Genomic DNA, 21,903 nt, shown 5'->3' on the forward strand with positions numbered 1-21,903 from the left:
ATTGCAAAATGTAGTTGAAATGCTTTTATTATGTTTAAGTTCAGCTTTCTATTAACATATTCAATTAATATTCCATTCGTATATATTTATCTTGCATTCTTGTTTAACTTTTATTGCTTACAGTGGTGGCGATTATGGGGTCTGGGGAGGGCATTGCCCCCGCCCTATGGATGGCTACTTAATGTTAAGCCTTGTCTATCAAGAGAAGTAAACTGTATTCCGCAAATTAGCGATATTTTAAAATTTCCTTTAATACTCATTTACCAGTAAAATTCTATGTTTAGAAAATAATATATTTATAAATTAAATGATACGTATTAGCAAAGATTCTTGTAAACTTCGAGGGGGGACATGGCTCCCATGCACCCCCCCTTGAGTATGGGCCTGCGTGCACCACTAACTTTTGTGTTGGCATGTACTACAGCAGATGCTCAACGCGCAAAGGAACAGTCTTCTCCTGTGCCCCATACGGCAACGCTGTCATCATAAGCCCCATACTGAACTTTTTAAGTTGGGCTCACCAATAGCAATTGTGCATACTAGTATAAGAAGATGAGCTGTTCCCCGTGGCGGAGCACATCACGCTACAATGCCAGGAGACCCAGGTTCGAATCCCAGGCTGGGTATGGATGTTTGTGAGTGTTCATTCATCAATTTCATCATATCATATAACTCATCCCCATTTTCGCAAATTAGCCAAAAGTTGCACAAAAAGCAAAGCAAAGTAAAATAAAGCAAATCAATCAAACTATTAGAAGCTGAGCATCACCGTATTCAAAATGTCGCTAAATCATGTGAGAAAAATGGAGGATTGGGGGACAAAGAATAAGAAATTGTTACTGATTCTATGGAATGTTCACAACGTTGATAAAAAAAAAAAATGCTAACTTACGCTGTACTGCAATTTGAACATAGAATCTTCAAAATTTCGTACATCCAAACTTAAAAAACGGCACGGCAATATTACAGAAAAAGATTACAGTCACCAGGCTTGAATTTTTAGTTGCCATGACGACCTGGTGACTGGGATTTTTTGAGCCCTGGAAATGAGTTCAGCAAAGAACTTGAAAATGTTTTGAGACAGTTGTTTGTTTACCTCCAACTTTCTACCGATTTCCTCACGAACTAAATCGGGCAGGACAAATAAAACATAGACGATGGATCATGCATGGTTGTAAAAAGCTTCTTCCTGGGTTGGCATACTCCCTTTGTTTTAAACATCTCCGCTGGTGAAGCATAAATAAGATTTGGACATAGTTTTAATTTCATTTCCTGAAAACATATTCCTCCGAATTCGATTTCCCTCTCACAGGGACTCGTGTTTGCAGATTATGCTAGATTTTACCATTATGCCAAAAGCAGTGTGCTAAGTGCCAACAAAGATCAAACTGTGGTGGGTTTAGTGCCATTTTGTTGGGGCTGGCATCACTGATTGAGGAAAAACTTGGTGCTTCCTCACTGAATCTTTTAACTGTGCAAACTTCCCCCTCCCCTGCACTACCCCTTCCACTCCTCCTCCATCTGGTTGTTGTGTGACCAGTGAGGTTTCTCAGCGGCAGCAGTCAACTCTTGACAGTAGCTAACCTATTCAATTGTACGTACATTGTTTTCATAATTTTTTAAAGAGCATCAAACTCCTAAAAAGTAGTGAACTGGAAGTATAAATAAACTGTAGGAAGTTCCTCACTTCCTACATGGAGGAATCAACCCTGTCCGATAATGAAAGTTAACAGAACAAAAATAAGAAATTTGAAATTTTACAAAACAAAAATGGTATTCAGCATGCCCCTTTGGACACTACATTCCAAGTAAACCTAAATGAATTTTAAAAATGTAGTTTGTAGCAGTGATACATTCCTACACAATGAAAAGTTATGTTGCAAATAGGCTGATACTTTTTTGGGGGAATAATAATAATCTATAAGCAAAGCAGTGATGACAGCTTATGGGAGAAATATCTGGAAAATGTTACGAGTATTGCGCCTATGAATGCTGTAATGTCAGTTTCCCAGTCTTTGGAAAGAAAACTCAAAATATGCAAAATTGTATAAAACTGTAAATTTCAGGTATTTTGAAAATTGGATGTTTCCCGATGGACCCTAACTGTCATACATTGTGAACAAGTTTTGATTTCATTCTTACATATAAAAGTAAAATATATCAACAAAAGGCAGTGGTTGAAGCGTAATAGCCCATTTTGTAAATTCTATCCCATAACATTCTTAGGGGAAAAATCTACATTTTTAAACTGCATTTGTTAATAACAGTAACAATAATTATGTTGTGATTTCAGTATGTCACAGATAGAACCAGGCCCGTAGCTAGAATTGATCTCCAGGGGGGGCTTTGTAAACCAAGTCCATTCTTATTTTAAAAAAAAAACACCATTAAATGAAGATGTGTGTGGGGGAATCATTAACTTATATAAAATTTATACATATCATACAGATACTAAATTTTTCTACTATTTTAAACAATCCCTTGAAGTGTTAATTGACTGATACTGAAATCATCCCTCACACACTCCATACTGCTTTAGATGATACAGATATTTATATCACACAAATGCACAATATTCAATCACATTGTTTGCTACAGAACATTTCACCTCTGGCCGAAGCAATGAAACTCCCCATCGTTCCCAAAACTTGGGAACTGTTAACCTTTGATGCGGATGCGGAGGGAACATTCATTATGACATCAAAGTCACAGATTTCTGTCTAAACGGGAGATCGCAACAGGGACAGTGAAGGTACAGATAGAGAAGATTCCCTATGAAAGAACTTACAAAGTGTAGATAATGTTCCAAATACTTGCAGCTACTAAGACTCAGCTCATAAACAAGATGAGCGAATGTAATAGCGGCTCTTCATGTTCTGTGGATTTATCCTTAAAGTTGTGAGCTGTCTACATTTTCACTCTTCACTGGCTATGGACCTGGATAGAACTGAAATATCGTGTGTAGTTTTATTTTAAAGAAATGGCTTTAATTGCTGCCATGTGGATATGGTAAAGATGTGGTAAACATAGCTACCATTTGTCCTCAGAAGGTTAAACACAACAGTGACATAAAAAATTGTCATAATGACATTAAAACATGACCTAAAATTCATAAAAATTTATGTTACTCTTTAGCTGTAAGCCCGATAATGATAAAAACCAAAACACAATGCATAATGAAAAGTAGTTCTTCAGGGTAGGTTGTAAGATTTTCAGCATATTTTTCAGTAATTCCATAACAATGGTAATTTCCTCCGAACTGTACAAGGGAGACAAATCCCAGCTGTGTGACAAGAGGACATGCACAATCATCGCTTCTTCTACCTTCACAAATTCAATTATGTGACATAATTAGGGATCCAAAGTTGATGAAAAAATTATCTTCTCTTCTGATTCTTCAAAACAATGCTAAACCTGATATCAGTCCACTTCCCTTCAGCTACAACCAGAAAACATTTTTATTTTGTATTTTTTGGCTTTTAGGTAATTTTTCAGTATCTTTTGGCATTTTTGTTAATTTTTAAGGTTCATTTTTTCCTCACCTGTTGTTCATGGATTTCAAATGCATTTGCTAGCATAACTTACATATTTAAATTTCCTGACATGGTCCTTTTAGAAGTTTGTCATTAAGGGCATGCGGAACAGTCTCCACGGGACTCTTCCCCTGTGGCACTGTTGCCAACTTAGCTCTCTTGGAGCCAGATCTGGCTCTTTCGTGCACTCGTTTGGCTGTGAACTGGTGTGCCTGCCCCTGTGCCCCACTTTTGCCATGATTATACATTTTGCATGTGACGTGATATTGTTATATAGGCTGCGTCGTCCCATCCACTCTTATATCCACAGTTACATTTTTTATAGCGTGTTGATGTGAAATTGACATAATATTGTTATCAGGAAATACTTTATTTTCGATTTCATATGACCATCGGTGGATTATTGAGATGGGTGATGATCTAGATTGTGAAAACTAAGAATAAACTATTTTCTTGCAGTTTACGGTTATAAATTAAATAAGAATTTATATAAGAATAAATTGTCATCAATTTAGAGTTAACGGTAATAGCAGCACCCCACCCCTTTGAGAACATAACCCTAGGAAGCACTTTATCCAGACTTCATAAATCTAGCTCCTTGAAAGTCAGTTTTGACTCCATTAAGGTGAAATTTAGCTCTTTTATGTGCATCAGGTTTTGCAACACTCCCAGGATGGCCGTAGGAGGCAAGGAGAAATGCATTGGGCTTATGAGAGTATAATTTGATATGTTTTCTTGGGAATATCAAACTTCCGATAGAATAGAAAAATATATCAACAGGAAGAGGGAAGTTTGAAGATGCATTTCACCAGCAGAAAAGTTGAAACTTCCATTTGATTAGCTGTAACTTGATGTTGAAGTTGATTCTCCATAAGGAATACATGGGATTACGGAAATCCTTATTCATCATATTTTTCAAACATTGTTAATCGTTAATAATAAACAGGCCCGTAGCCAGGCAGGGGCCAGGGGGGGGGGGGTCACCAGCCCCCCCCTGGCACTGCCGCCAGCCACCTTGACATTAGGTAAAACTATTTTGTATTCTAATTTGAGGTGAAGAGTGAAAATGTAGACAGAATATATTAATTTGTTCACAACTTCGTTCGTTCATCTTGTTTATGAGCAGAAGTCTAAGGTCGTGTCCCAAAGGTGCAAGACCGTACTTGAAGCGAGCATCCTCCGAGTATGGTCTTGGAGTGCGGTCTTCAAGTCCTGGACTGGAAGTGAAAGCCTTTCGAATTGCAGTTCGACTGCAGCACCAAATACGATCAGTAGATAAAGCTGAGTACTCGTTGTTTTCCCCCACGTTATAAACACTTGTTTTGCACCATAGATATCACATATCATTTTCAAATGTTCGTACACATACATTTCCACACATTAGAAGCACTTTAATCAACAATTTGCTGACCCATAACGTATATTTAACCTGTGTTGCTGGCTTTCTATCTCCGCAATTTTAAACAAACGAACAACGAGTGTGGAAATCACGTGACCGAGTCAGCTTCCATCTGCACTGCGAGATATGCACTTGCGTACTCCTGTACTTGGTGCTTTCGAACTGTACTAGGTGACGTCACTTCCGCCTAAACCATACTTCAAGTACGTACTTCGTACCTTTCGGACAGAGCCTAAGCAGCGGCAAGTGTTTAGAAGATTCTCTAGACTTTAGAAAGTTCTTTCAAAGGGAGCCTTCTTTATCTGTACCTTCCCTGCCCCTGTTGCAGCCTCTCGTTTGACAGAAATCTGTGACTTTGATGTCATTATCCACATTCCTTCCGCATCTACGTCAAATGTCAACAGATCGCAAGTTTTATTGCTTTGGCCGGGGGTGGAATGTATGGTAGGCACTATGATTGAAGTGAATATTGTAGTCTCGGACACTTCTGCGTTGTAGCGATTACATTGAAAGTAAATTAGGTCATTACAACCCACAAGTGTCCGTGACTGTACATTTTAACATGTATAAATGATATAAATATCTGTATCCGTATCATCAAAAATAGTATGGATGGTGTCACTTCAAGAGATGTTTTAGAAGATGTAGAAAAAACTGTAGCATTTGTATATTTCTAAATTTTATATTTTAATTTAACTTAATGACCCCCGACACACATAATTGAAGACTAAAATTGGTAAACGCTGTAAGTGCCACAATAATTCAAACACAGTTTTCCACGTTAAAGTGTGAAATGTGCCATACCATGTGGTAAACATGAAAAGTGGCTGGTACCCCTCTAAGTAGTTCAAAGGGCGTGTAAAGAGGTCACTAGTGTGAACGTTCTTACGGGCTGATGTGCGGAACGATGCGATTTTCCAACACTTTCACTTTTGGCACTTACGTTTACCACTTTTAGTCCTCAATTTACCTTCATTTAATACTATTAAACTTTTGAAAAATGGACTTGCTTAACCCCCCCCCCCCTCCTGGATTTCAGTTCTAGCTACGGGCCTGATAATAAATATACAAAAATGCTTCCACTGGCAACGTGGAGAGAAATTCATACTCTTGGATACACCCAGTTTTTTTTTAGTAGCAGTGCCCATTCGGGCGATATTGAAATAAATGCACAATTGGTGCATAACTAACTGTATCTCCTCCCCTTAAATATGGTCAATGGAAAAGCATAATATCATTTTTAAACTAAATATTTGGCAATGCATTAAATGAAGGGCTCTGATGTAAAACATGGTTAGGTGACCTTTTGGTAATTTTTGAGTTACAAAATAAAATGTGCCATCCTTCAATTTTCGAGTGAAATTGCCATGTCATATAATTTGCATTGAACTCAGTGAAGCCTTCTGAAATTGGTAAATACAACACGAAAACAATTTATCTACAGTAGCTATAGCTTCTAATAACCTTTTCTCTAAATGAACTCAGAAATGACTAAAATATCACCATGTTTTACACCCAAACCCTTGAAATAATTAATTGTGGTAAATTTATTTTTCCTCCATCAAACTTAAAACACTTTGTGTAAAATCTACTTTGAGGTTCCCTTGCTGGCCACTATTATTGCTCTGTGATTTTAACGTAAAATTAGTTACAATATAAAAAAAAAAATCTGATGTACGCGAAACAGGTGGAAGGTCCACTCTGAAAGGTGGTGAATGACAAAAACCTTGATTGAGTTGGGGTTTTAAGTCCACTTTATGCACAGTAAGGCTAATCGGGATTGGACCTACAGCTTAAGTGGGATCCGAACCACTATGTGCCCGGGTATCGAACCCGGGACACCTTGATTACAAGGCGACGACGCTACCTACCACTGCGCCATCGGGGAGGCAACAGAAAAAGTTTGTGGTGTAGCATGAAGTAAAAATGAAGAAAACACCATTAGCACTTAATGGCTTTTTTGGTGGTTAAAAACAGCAAACAAAGGGTTTTATTGAGTTATTCAACTACTCTCTTGTAATTTATAAAAAAATCAAGCTTTCATTTTCAGAGTGAAAAATATTTTTAGTTCATTTATTACCATTTTAGGTCATTTTTAAATAATTTTAAGGTGACTCTACACGTAATTTCTTGACATTTCCATCAACTTCCAAGCCATACTTATAATATTCTCAAAATTTCAAACATATATAGTACTATATTCTTACATAAGTTTTTCTCATACTCCTGTAGAACATTGCGCAAAAATCTTCACGAATATGTAATGCAGTCTCCATGGTTTTAGCACTGGTCCTACTCAGGAACATTACTGGAAATTTCATTAAAAGTTTAATTAGAACTTACATTCGTACTTTGCAGCCAAAACCCTCAATCTTCCTGAGCAATTCTTCTAATGGAACATTCACATTCCGGAGCCTTGCAATATCTGCACCTGGCTGTAACAGTGCAGGACCAAAAGGAAATGATTCGAGATGCCGGAGAATCCAATGGAATTACATCCTTCATGCAGTTAGAACACCTACAGAATAAAATATTGAAAATAAATTTTCAAATACAAAGAAATCAGCTGATATGAGAATTGTTGATGAGTTCTTGTGAGTTTTAATGATAGGATGGGAATTGGTGTGGTGAAATATAAGAATCATAACTGAAAAGGGAGATAGTCTTCATTTAATTACAAACAAGTGTATTGGACATCAGCTACAGAACCAAATAAATATATCAAAGACTTGTATTTTATCTGAAATATTTATAAGCATAAGTTTACAGGAGAAAGGACACTTAACCCCCCACCCAAATTTTAAGGTTATTAATTTACCCCCTTAGACCTGACTAATAATGAGTAAATTTTGTGATTTTGCACACACAGAGAGTTAATTGGGAAATAATTGTGGATGCTATCTTTATCGGATGGAAATTTATTCAACTGTCCCTCAACGTTTAAACCCAGTTTCAATTCTGCACACTTCACAAGTTACACCACAAGTTATGTCCATGGTAGTATTACCAATAATTTCGCAATATGATATATTTATAAATAGCCTGTGATGTATTGCAATATTCCACCATTTTGTTATTTTTACAAATAAGAACATGATTTTGTAGAGTAAATGTCTAAATTAGCAGTTCCTTTTATGGGAAAGCAAATTGCAATCACCTGGTAATTAAGTATGCGAATGAAACATTCACTTTCTTCTAGGAACATTTGAGTTTTATATTAAATCATTAGAATGACAGCCATCAGTATCAGTAATTTCATTATCCGTAGTTTTGTATTAGCAAAATTTCACATCAATATGAAAACTAACTCAAAACACAAAATGACATCTCTGTGCATACAACTAAGAACTCCGGTTACAGATTTTGTGAGATTCAAACACATTTTCAAACAAAATAAGTTTCAAATACACCAAACAGAACAATTACTTTCACACTTTCAACAAACAGAAGTTTACAATCTATAAATAATGCACATATTTGACTCACATTAAATGGCAAGGTAATTTGTAGTAGAACGCAATACAGCTGAAAATTCTTGGAAGATTAGGAATTAAGATTTTCTACATTTGCAATGGAAAGAATGTTGTATAAAAACATTTGGTTATCATTATAAATTTATGATTGATTGATTGAGTTTATTTTACTTTGCGTTTTGTGCCTCTTGGCTAATTTGCGAAGATGGGGATGAGTGATGAAACGATGAAATGGATGAATGGACATTCACAAACAACCAAGCCCGACCGGGATTCGAACCCGGGACCCTTGGCGTCGCAGCGCGATGTGCTAACCACTCGGCCACAGGGTCGGGCATTATAAATTTATGAATTAGAATTTGAACAACCTGTGTTTGTACTTAAGTTATTTCATTACCATTTGTACATCTTGGATAATCAAATGATGATGATGATGATACATTCATGTCTGAGCAGGATATGAACCTGGTATACATTTATTGAGAAGAAAATGAATTTTGGATCATGACATATGGAATTATGCAACAGAAGTTAAGGCTATTTTCATGAATGTCTGAAAACAGTAAAATTACCGCATGCGACAAATTAAAAATGGCTGACAGGTTGAAAAGAAAGCCTGAAATGTTGATTTGAACACTTGAAGTATATAGAAATACAAGATATATATATATATATATATATATATATATATATATATATATATATAAGATGCGACAGGGGTTGGTCAAGCTGTTATGGATTGACCCTATTTCAAGTGGTTTCTCACCACTACAGCATTACACAAAATTATAATAATTAATACCTTTCGAAAACAGGATTTGGATTGGATTGATTTGTTGTTGTAAGTCCACTTTATGCACAGTAAGGCTAATCGGGACTGGTCCTATGGTTATAGTGGGATCCGAACCACTATGTGCCTCCACCGGGAATCGAACCCGGGACCCCTTGATTACAAGGTGACGACGCTACCACTGCACCATCGGGGAGGCCATTTTGACAACAGGAAATCATATTTCAATTATTCTTTATGGTGTATTTATGGGATCCATACTTTAATAACAATAATTTTATATTTAGCCCTAACCTATTTTTCAGAAGTGGGGGAGGGGGGTAAACTGGCCTTCTTGGGATGTCCCGTTTTTGGGTCAAAATATATTATGGTCACCCTATCCTTTAACATACCTTGTTTCAGCTGATTTTGAAATTTGAAGGTGACATTTAGAACTTACCTCTATGATCTGAGATGAAACAGCCTGTACTATGATCTCAAAGTTTCAAAGAATATTTAATAGTAAATTCTTAACATTACAAATGTCTTGCTCAACTTCCTCCTGTACTCCTTGAAAAAAATACTTCCAGAATATATAAGACAGTCTCCAGGGTTTTATTTAGCACTGGTCCTACTCAGGAACATTACTGGAAATTTCATTAAAAGTTTAATTAGAACTTACATTCATACTTTGCAGCCAAAACCCTCAATCTTCCTGAGCAATTCTTCTAATGGAACATTCATATTCCGGAGCCTTGCAATATCTGCACCTGGTTGTAACACCGCAGGACCAAAAGGAAATGATTCAAGATGCCGGAGTATCAAATGGAATTACATCCTTCATGCAGCTTAGAACACCTACAGAAGAAAATATGAGATATTTATGAGTGAAATTTTCAAACACAAGAAAAGCTAGAATAAAGAGAATGCAAGCATTTGGCTGACATTAGGATGCACAGTCTTTCATGTATTGTTAATATATTCTTGAGAGTTTTTGTATGTAATGGTAAAATGGAAATTGGCATGGTAAAATTTAAGAATCGTAACAGAAAAAATGACATAGTGTTTACTTAATTACAAACAAGTGAACATCCATACAGGACCACACCTTCTCTCTACACTTTTAACGTGCAAAGCAAATGTCACCTGCCTAGGCTACTCACTTCTTTACCCTTGGACTTGCAATTTAATTTACACATGCTACTTTCAATGCATCAAAATTGCAACATCAAATTAAAAAATGTGTATGGATTTAGACAAACACATGCACATGAGATTTTTCTTCTTAAAAGCACTACAATTTCATGTATTGAATGTTTTGTCCTTCAACAATATTTCTCCAGTGTCTCCCCGATAGCGCAGTGGTAGCGTTGTCACCTTGTAACCAAGGGAACTTAGTGGTTCGGATCCTATTTTAAATTGTAGGTCATGGCCTTACTGTGCATAAAGTGGACTTAAAACCCCAAATCAACCAACCAACCATATTGATCCATTTTAACCTGTGCACATGTGATGGGGACATGCAATTATCACTCCAAATTTTTGTTGGATAGAAAGGTGTAGGGTCATCCCATCTTATATCAGGCATGAGGGGCTCCTCATTTACAAATTGCCAAATACATCTGAACAGTGTTTTGCTGAAGGTGGACCTCCATTTCCCACAGGCACAACTGGAACAATGTTTGTCAGATAAAAAAAAAATTCTCACAATTCAGAGACAAAAGTGAACACTTTATTTCATTAATTTCTCAGAATGGATTTGGTCTACACTTTATTGATAATATATGTTGGTTTCAAGCATTTATGGTACTCTATAAGTGCGCCGGCCAGAACTGCCTTTATGGCAGAGACCCTGTGTTGCTGCATCTACCTGCGAAGGAACTTGCAGTCAAACAGCCAATTAGGCTCATCGATTTTGCAAGAATGGACAACATTAAGATTCCCCCTCCCCAAAGCAGCCAATAGGGAAAAAGGATTTTGTCAAAATAACCATTCTGCACTGTGAATACACACCGGTTAATACCACGGCCAGACTGTAATTCCACAGTTGAGACAAGTGAAGGTTTCATTTTTTTTTTTTTTTTTTTTTTTAAGATACTGCCAATTCAAAATTAAAAATTCACAAGAAAGAGCCAAGTATGGTGGTCAGAATGTGGTGATTTTGGGATGCATAGCAGCTAGAGGGGCAAACTGCTTTGCACCATATCATTCTACATAAGGTTCTGAAAATGGCACCACATTCTGTTAATCTCAACCTTGTTAAAAATTTATGGTAATAATCATGGTCAGAAAAATACAGGGTGTCAGAATTGGCAAATCACTTTTTTTTTTAAAAAAAAATCATGTTCATTATCCTTTTCTTTATCAATAACAAGTATATGTTTTTTTCATATTTTTGTTTTCTGTATCATGTGCATCATTAAATCAGAATAATAAACATGCCATTATAATTTTTGCATTGTTGCTACCTGAATTTTAAAATCTAAAGCAACATGGTAGTCAGCCATATACGAGAATGTATTGCATAGTTATTTATACTGTTAACGGAAGAGCCTTCTGTAGGAAAGCCACTCCAGCACAAGAATTAATTACTTTTAATTCAATCTTCTATTAATTAATAATTAGATGTTTTAAGGTCACATTTCAAAATGTGTATGTAGCTTTATCTTAGTTGGATTCATGGCTTTCTTAGCCCATATTTGAAGTTAAAAAAAAATGCTGGCTTGTGAGAAAAAGTGGCTGGTGCCTGAATTAGTTTTAGTTTAGTCTATCCCTGGTAATAATTTCAAGTTCTATCATGGTAATGACCCCAAGCACAAATCGCAATTTGGTAACGAAGGGCTGCTCTAAGGTTCTGAAAATGGCACCTCCTATTTGGTGACATTTCACTAAAATTGTGATTTCTATGCCTACAGAGTTGAAGGAAGGCATCAAGCCAAAGGAATATGCCCCAGTACTTGCAGTTTATTAGCCACTTCTTTTTTACTGTACCCATCGTGTCTAAACATTAGCGTGCCTGTGATATCAAAATTAAAGTTAATTTTATTTTCCAAATTTAAATTATATTTCTCCATGATTGTTTCACATTAGAAAACACACCCATGAAATTGAAGAAAATATTTTGTTTATAGTTGAATATCTCTTCATTTAAAATGAAAACTTCCCATCTGTCTAAATATTTATGTGAGCCATTGTAACCATTTTTATAATACATGAAATGTTTCATTCTTTACTAGAGAAAATTTTATGAAATGAATTTTTATTTACATAAAATTTGAAATGGAGGGGTATAATTGCCCCTCTGCAGGTGCCCTTGGCAATCAATGTTTGCCCCTTTGCCCTTCCTAGAATTGATTTCCATTCAATGTTGGAAGGGGCAATGCCCTCCTGCCCAACAGTGGCTGCGCCACTGATATGCACAGACAAATATAGTAACAATATGAAGTGTCTGCGTGATTCCAATGTATCCAAAAATTCTAATTTCATTTAATTAGAGATACAATTTCACATACTCAGACTCGAAATGCATCTACAAACACAAGTCACACAAATGTTATGGTACATATTCTAACCTGCAAAGAATTGTTAATTGTGAAAGAATTTCAAACTCCAATCTACCTAATCATCTTCAAGAAATCTTATCTTGCAATAATCTTCCGTCTGTCAGATTGCTCTACAAAGGACAGTAACAAAGTAAAGAGATCGAGAGAATTCAGTTTTACTTTTCACACAACATTATTTTCCTTCCTCGATAAAAATAAAAACTCAACTGTCAAAATCTCCCCTCAGGGCATTTATAAATATGTATAAATTCAATAGGATTTGGATTAATACGAGTAAAAGTTGCAATTTTTCACGTCTAAGGAGAAAAATTCAAGCAGAATTCCCGGAGCCAATAATTCCCCACAGAATTCCTGGTGAGTAGCCACCCTGTCTAAACACAGTTCGGAAATTGTGTATTTTACTAGATGTGTAAATTATGTATAAGAACATGTAAGCTGCCTAATCCAAGCAAAGTCGCATATGCATACGTACAATAATATTTAATGCAAAATCAACACAAATTATTGTATTGCTATTGCAAAAGAAAGCCATCAGAGATATTTCAGGTTCTTCTTATAAATAACATTGTAGACCTTTCTTTATTCATTACAAAATAATGACTGTAATAAATTTATATATTTACTCTGTTTTGATTTATACTAAAATAGGTTGCCTGAATTGAAATATAAACAAAATCAGGGTTCCTACACAAAATCATGCATTTTTCTCCAGGACATTTCCAGGACTTTTCAAGGATTTTCTACAACTGCTCCAGGACAAGTGTAGAAAGTAAGCATGGCAAAATACACATCATTACATATTCTCTTTTATTAAAAAAAAATAGTTCTAAATTTTTTTAATGCAGGCTCCCAACTCCCCTACACATGCTCCTTTCCACACCTTTCATTTCTTAGTATAATAAAGGTTATTTAATTTTTACAATAATACAGAAAAAATACAAAGGTAGAAAAAAGAAACACAAGTATATACAGGGTGTCATTTTAATGGCGCCCACGGACCACAGATTCGTATAGAGGACATCAAAACAAACAACTTTTCTCAGTAACATTTTTCTCGTTGGTGCGTCGATTCGACGCTACAGCCGTTCAAAGAAGACCGTTTTGCCGCCTGGATGCTGGCAACCCAACACAACATTTGATCGTATCTGTGACGTCATTTCCTGCAGCGAAACAGCACACGGTAAGGTGGCATGTAACAAGTAAATTTTGTGAAAAATGACAAAATACCAACCATATTATTAGCTGTAAAACGAAGAAGCTAGAAACGCGTACAGAAGACCGAAGATCACAGCCTACCAGCCAGAAGATCAGCAGTCATCTCCGGGGAAGGGAGAAGTGAACCAACGATATGAGAATGGTAAAAAAAACGTATTCAAAATGAAGTGTCAATATGGGATTTTGTCTAAGCCTACATATAAAATATCAACAACAGTAAATTTTATTGGACTTACAGCTTACATGTGGCTGTTTAAGCCCAGCTACATGTCAAATATTTGCAAATTTCGTTGCAAGGTTGATATCTACAGGTTTGAGTCCAGATGCCATGTGGTACTTTTGTGCTGGTAAGGGAAGTATCCTAGATTCACGTTGTTACATTTCGGCTAAAACACGTACAACCATAGTAACAATCTAATGATGGATCAGTAGCGAATATACTGTCCTGTTCACAGTTGCAAAATATTACATGTGTATCCGGTGCATAGATAAACACAGTCGTCTGAGAGCTCGTATTACTACTACTTATATCTCTGTATTTTCAACCATTTTTGCCACTTGGCTTATAATGCCCTGAATATACATTATATTAACCTATGTGCTGCTTACCTTTGGAATTTTGAGTTCTTTCATTTCTATTCTGTCATCTGTTCAGTGTGTCACAGACAACTAGTATCAGAAGGACGAAGTGGATAAGACTAAATTGTAGATCCCAACTTGGTAACTACATTTGCAAATATCTAACATGTAAGCTGAGACAAAATTCGATATGAGCACTTTTACTTGAATTTGATTTTCATTCTACCATTTTTCGTATCGTTTGTTTACTTCCGGTTAGGTTACACAACGTGTTTTCTCGTTTAATTTTACGGTACATAATGTGGCTGATTGTGTCATTTTTCACAGAATATGTGTGTTCCTGGCAACCCTGGAACGCATCGCTTCATGACGGGATATGACGTTACAAATGCAATCAAATGTTGTGTGTGGTTGCCAGCATTCAGGCGGCAAAACAGGCTTTTTTGAACGACTGTAGCGCCGAAACGACGCAGCGAGAAAAGTGTTACTGAGAAAAGTTGTTTGTTTTGATGTCCTCTACACGTTTCCATGGTCCGTGGGCGCCATTAAAATGACACCCTGTATAAGTTTATAAAAAAAATACCATCTTGTATTACAAATAAACAAGAATAATATCCTTGGAAAACTTGGAATATTTAGGATAGCAAACCCTTCTTTTTATAACCATTATTATTATCATCATATTTTCTACCTCTGAGCGATACAAAATAATACAAAAGAGCAGGGCGTTATACTTCAATCACAAAAATAAAACTTATCACAAAACTATGACTACAGTACACAGCAACGTGACATAAGTAAATAAACCACTGTCATGACACTGGCCTGTTTCAAATGAAAACTTATTGTAATTCATACAAATAAAATGGGGCAAAGGAATTTCCAGGACAATCCCAAAAATTCCAGGTAAAGCTTGGAAAAATGTGAAATGTCATAACATTTCCATGCCTGGAAGGAATATTTTAAAATTCCAGGTTTTCCAGGATGTGTAGGAACCCTGAAAATGTACATAATTACAATACAAGGTATAACAGAGAACTTTACTTATCTGATCATAGATTGTCTAAGTCATTATGTAGTTATGAAGTAATTGGCCAAAAACTTTTTAACAAAATTCCATTCTACTTGCATAATGAATCGTTACAGGGTTTTAAAAACAAATTGTACAACTGGTTACTTTTGCACCCATTTTATGATATTAATGAGTTTTTTGAATGTTTAGTAGATATATGATTTAGTTTTGGTACATAATTTAATTGGCTTTGCATAGGCTATAGGTTTCACACTATTATGTGCATATCTTAACTATTGACTTTGTCTATTGCTGTACTTGGCCTAATGACAATAAAATTTTCTTATTATTAGCATACTATAAGTGTGTTGCATGTTTGTTAAAGTTTGTTTTTGAGTCAACTTTATGCAGAGAAAAGCTAATCGGGATTGGACTGACAGTTTCAAGTGGGGATTAAACCACTATGTGCCTCCAGCAGGTATATGTAGGCAAAGGCAGCACCAGGGGGGAGAATGTAAAGTGGTGCCTGTGCACCCTCATTTTCAAAACTAATTTTCAACCGAAAGCACTGTGAACTACTGCATTGTCATATTATGTGTAGAATGTTTGGTATTGAAGTGAGACCACTGTTCATGGGCACCCGGAAGGGGGGCACACCCTTTCCCCCCTGGAAAATGGATGTTATCATAAACTTATGTTACACCAGTGGTTCCTAAAGCGTGTACCGTGGCAACCCGGTGCCATGGGTGGATTACAGATGCACCACGAAATGTTCCAATATTTTCACTGAAATGATATGATTGTTCCAAAAATGTAGTTATTTAGCACTTTTTATACATAAAATGTTTCTGAATATGAAATATGTGTGTTTATTTCTTAACTTAAGGCAATCAACCTAACCACACTAACTGAGCATTGCTAGTGTTAGATAGGCCTATATTCTAACATGGGCACCTCAGAAAAATCTTGAAACTCTAATGGCACCATAAAACAAAAAAGGTTTGGGAACCCCTGTGTTACACACATATATTTAATTTAGTTCATGTTAATTAATGGAAGGGTGTTGAAGGAACATGAAGCTTCAATTTGAAAAAGTGTTTTTTGAAGGGGTAGTACCATTATGGGGAAAATATGCCTAGTTTGGCCCCCTGGAAAAAGTTCCAATTGTGTAATTCCAATACCAATATTATAACCATATATTTTCCACACACTGAATCCTACCCACTCTACGAGGTGCATTCAAGTTCTAAGGTCTCCTAAATTATTTTGAAAAATATACTCACCTCACACAATGCTGAAACTGCTGTCACTTCACAACATAATCACCGTCTAGACGTTCACATTTTTCACAACGCTGACGTCACGATAGCATGGCCTGTGCAAATGATTTTTAGGAGTCTGTTTTGTATACTGAATAATCGCTGATGCAAGAGAAGAACGTCCGGAAAATGTGCAACCACAGAGACTTTCCTTGAGCATTGGAAAGAGCCAAAAATTGCTAGGTGCAAGGTCAGGTGAGTATGGACTGTGTGATTCACTTCAAATTTTTTTCCATGAAGAGCATCTGAACAATGGCTTCCCGATGAGGAGGTGTGTTGTCCTGATGAAAGAACACAGCTGCAGCCATTTCCGGGCATTTCTTTCGCAATGCTGGAAGCAACTTGGTCCTCAAATCAGTTTCATACCTTGCACCCATCATTGAGGTATTCTTAGGATATCAATGTGTGAGTATAACACCTTCGCTGTCCCAAAACATAACTTTTCTCAGCAATGGAGTAACTGGCGGCTGGTTCGTGGGCGAGGCTCCTTTGGTTTGTTTTCATACGACGTTCGACATCATTTGAACTATCGAACCCACATTGTTCATGTCCATGACACCACCACAGCATGTCCCACTCAATTTAAGATAAATATCGATGGGTGTTGTTACTCCACACAGGTGAAGAAATGGAAAATAACACGATGTTCTTTCGATTTAAATGATGTCATTCCCAGTATCAGAAACATGTCTGCCGTTAGATAGCGCCACTAGCTTCCTATGGGCTTGTGCTGTCATCTGGCCTCATCAACCTTCAAGAATGGATGTTTTTTCTCAAACAATTCTCAGTTTATAACTCCTTCTATTAATGAAGAAAAAAATAGGAGACCTTAGAACTTGAATGCACCTCGTACAAGCACACACTGACATAGGTTTACTGATTACCTACCGTGCCCTTCATGCAGTATAATTTTTTCATTCCACATATTTTGCCCAGTAAACAGGGCAGCACCACTGCTGCAATTTATGAGCATGTCATGTGTGCCAGAAAGTTAATTGATTGTGTACCCATTGCTTTCTTTCTTCCAAATGCCTATTTTCTACCTGAGTAAGTTTTGAGCATGTTAGGTTTATAAGGTTTGATCGTCTTAGAAATAGAGAACAGTTGCAATGGAAAAAAACTCATCAGAGAATGTTTATGGTAATGGCTGTGGTCATTCAAAGCAAGTAGTGTATTGGGGACAAAGTGCACACAACCAGTTTAATTCTTTGGGTGACATTCCAACCATTTTCTTCGTGTGTAAGCTACAAGAATGTGTACAGAACTGTAATTCCAATTTGTTTTCCTTTAAATCAAAGGTACTAGTTTACTATAATTCGGACAGATTTCTACAGAAGAAACTACTTACCGTAATAAGTTCCTGTAGTATTGTCTAACATCTGGAAGGTGTTTTGTGTGATGTGGGAATGTTTCATAGCGGAAATTCAACCATTGATGCATAGCCCCCCGAACCATTCATACATAGCCCCACAAACCATTTCCGGTAAGGTTAGGTTAGGCAGGGTCACAATAGGTTACAATAGTTAAAAATTGGTTTCGAAAAAAATATGCATAGCCCCACACACCATTCTCCCATAGCCCCACGAACCATTGACACATAGCCCCACGAACCATTTGCGGAAACGTACGTTCTTCAGTTACAAAAACACTTTTTTTTTTTTAAAAAAAAAAGTGATCCAAAAAACGTGAATACACGTTAAAAAATTATCCGCGAAGCAGATAGGTAAGTACAAATGTCAAAAATTGACGAAACTCAGAAGTTATAGGTGTCCGAAGGATAGTAAACATTTACCTATTAGGGCATACGCACATTATGAATATGAAAAGTACAGACAAGTAGAAAGCTCATTGCAAGTATTGGACATAGTGCTTGGTGTGAGGTGTATAATAAGTAAAATATAAATGCTTACTCATTTTGTAAATACTTAAATTTATTTTATCTGACTAACGTAACATTGTTTGCCACCCATAGTGAAACAAAAAACTTCAATGCAAGAAAAACAAAGGTGCCTATTCTACAAATCTAATGAATATTTGGTAAAAATTTACTATTCCATAAACACATGTAACTTCTTTGTTTCGTCATTTTTAACATTCGTACTTACCTATCTACTTCGTGGAACATTCTTTAAGGTGTATTCACGTTTTTTTGATTAAAGTAATTTCAATTTTTCACATTACGAGTACTTCTTTCTTTCAGTTTTTTCGCTTCCGTAAGACACAATATGGCGCATACACCTTCGTAGATTACCGTTCATTGGGCGTCGTGCTTGTGTTTTGTCGATTATCATTGGTTATGCAGTGTTTCCAACCTTCTTAACCCAAAAAATACAAACATAGTTAAAATGCATTGAACCATTGACGATAGCCCCAAGACACATTACGTAAGGTTAGGTTAGGCAAACATAGTTAAACCCATTTTGGTAACAGTAGTATAAGCCGGAGACGGATTTCTTAAAATTTACAGGAGAAAAGACGAGAAAGTACTTACGGAATTGCGTGCTTGAGGACTTTCTGAAGCCGGGGAAATCGTTTATTAGAATCGTGCAACGTGTTTTGCCTGTAAATTTATTTATTTATTTATTTACATTTTACTTGGGATTACCGCTAAGCAGTTTTTCCCATATCTATTTGTCAAATTTAGTTTTTTTTTGCCTGTAAATAAAGTATTTTTCGTCAATCATCTTCTTCTTCTTCTTCATGCCCCTCACCGCTTAAATGATGGCAGTCTTGGGCAACGGTCTGAGAACATTGAGGGCTAGGAGTTCGCGCACTAAGATGAACATCACAATATTGTTTTACACTTCACTTCACTGTCACTATAATACAGTAATGATGAGGGCGGGAATCAAAAGCGAAGTTCGCACTGTCGGGCAAAGCCATAGAGAATCCACATAGTAGACGGGGAAGGAGATGAAAGTAGTGTGGGCAAGGAGAAAGGAGAAGCAACCTTTTGTCGATGGAGTCTGTGGAAAAGTGCCTGGCGTTGTGTGTTTTATAGCGGGCATTGGAAAAATAAGTGGGTGGGGGTTTGTTTATGTTCTCCGCAGGTACAATTGGGAGAGGGAGTTTGGTGAATGCGTGCCAGATGCTCGTTTGTGGTCACATGTCCCGTTCTAAGGCGTAGGATACAGGTGATCACTTCACGGGGCATTTTTAAATGATGAAACCAAGGTCGAATAGGGAGTTTATCATAAAACCATTTGTAAGTAGTGGTGTTTGCCACTGCGTCATGAACCCAATTTTCCCACTGAGATTGAATTTTTTTTTTGACCCGTGGGAGAAGATCAGTATAGGCAAGTCTGATTGGAGAGGGGGAAGGAACGTCCACAGCTGTTTTGGCATAATGATCCACAAGGTCTTGGTGAGGATTAAGATTGCTATGCGCTTTGACATAGGTAAACTGTACGCGTTGGGCTTTGTTTTGGAGGTGAAAGTACTCTTGTAAGATTAAGATGGGAAAGAGTTGCAACCGATAAGCATCCTTACCGCAACGAGCGATCTTGAATAATACGCTGAGGGCGTCTGTAAGAATTAAAGTTTGCGTGTATTGTGCTTCACGAGCGTGTATCAAGGCCTGATAAATGGCATAGCATTCTGCCGAATAGATAGATGCTTCTGACGATAGGGAAAATTGGCGTACAACATTGTATTGGGGGACATAAAAGGCACATCCAACTCGATCGGCATTTTTGGACCCGTCTGTGTATATAAAAATATGGTCGGGCCAGAGTTCTTTGTAATATTCATGTCTTCCGAAATCAGTAAAATTAATATGGGGAAGAGGGGCGAGGAGTATTGGGAGAGTGTATATCAAAGGGGATGTAAATGTAAAGCTGAGATGGTAGGCGTCGCTATCAATATTATAACAAGATAAAAAGAAAAGCCGAGGGCGAGAGCGATCGAGATTGAGAGTTGCATTCAGTTGGCGTTGAATAGCGAATACGGTATTGAAGGGGTGAGGGTGTCGTTCCCATGTTTTCAAGATGTATTTCGTGGTAGAATATTGATATCGGAAGGAGAGAGGCAGTTCAGTACTCTCTCCATAAACGCTCACATTAGGGCTAGATGCCATTAGTCCGAGGCAAAGTCGGAGTGCCTGTCGCTGTAAGATATCCATTTTTTGGAGCCAACGATCAGACATCTCTCCCAGTACGGGCGCCGAATAGTCGAAAAGTGAGCGGAAGCAATTCTTATAAAATAATAACATAATGGAGGGGTGACCCCCCCATTTGGTAGTGGCAAGCCCTTTCAAAATGTTGATCAATTTTTTCCCTCTTGTGTGCAAATATGTAAAATGCTGTTGCCAAGTTAATTTACGGTCGAAATGGATGCCTAAGTATTTACAGGTTTGGACCACCGGAATTTGATGTAAATGAGTTAACGTATTGGGATAGCGGGTAAGCGTATACGGATTGAAAATAATGATCTGTGATTTCTCCGGGGAAAATGATAATCCGCGGAGCGCTAATTGATCACGTAATTGAATGATGAATTTGCGTAGGTCTAAGATGCCTCGAGTGGCATCTGATGTACTATTGTAAAAACAAAAATCGTCAGCATATTGCAGTATATGGTGATTAGAAGTGAGCGTTTGATGCAAGTGTTGTGTGTATATATTAAACAGAATAGGGCTGAGCGGGGAGCCTTGGGGGACACCACTCCGAATTATTCGTGGTCCCGTAACGTTATGGGAGAACCAAAAAACCAATATTCGTTCGTGATATAAGTGCCATATTAATTGGGCTACCCCCGGATGAATGTGAATAGTATTAAGTATTTGGTATAATATGGGAATGTGGACCGAATCGTAGGCATGAGCAATATCTATGAATAAACTAAAGCAATAATGTCGTAAGATTTGGCTATTCTGAATTGCCACTGTAAGAGTACAGATAGCATCTTGGCTGCCGAGTCCGGTTCGAAAACCCATTTGAGAGGGAGGAAAAAAGTTTCGTTTCTCTAAATTCCAAGTTATTCGGTGTTGTAAAGTTTTTTCGAATAATTTAGCCATTACAGGTATAAGAACAATGGGACGGTA

At 37.0% G+C, this 21,903-nt stretch overlaps 1 long non-coding RNA gene across 2 annotated transcripts in view; it reads right to left on the bottom strand.

The window, feature by feature from the left end:
• The window catches only part of LOC145986016 (uncharacterized), a 40,006-nt gene extending 19,810 nt beyond the window's left edge, over nucleotides 1–20,196 (bottom strand). For both annotated transcript variants that reach the window (XR_014441476.1, XR_014441477.1), the window contains exons 1-3: nucleotides 19,354–20,196; nucleotides 9,857–10,032; nucleotides 7,276–7,450 (exon numbers count right to left, since the gene is read on the bottom strand). This is a non-coding gene — a long non-coding RNA (uncharacterized LOC145986016). The remainder of the gene's footprint in view (nucleotides 1–7,275; nucleotides 7,451–9,856; nucleotides 10,033–19,353) is intronic.
• Between the last annotated feature and the right edge of the window lie 1,707 nt (nucleotides 20,197–21,903).

Source organism: Lepisma saccharinum, chromosome 3 (genome assembly GCF_977018435.1).
Source record: "Lepisma saccharinum chromosome 3, izLepSacc3.1, whole genome shotgun sequence".
Classification (NCBI taxonomy): Eukaryota; Metazoa; Arthropoda; class Insecta; order Zygentoma; family Lepismatidae; genus Lepisma; species Lepisma saccharinum.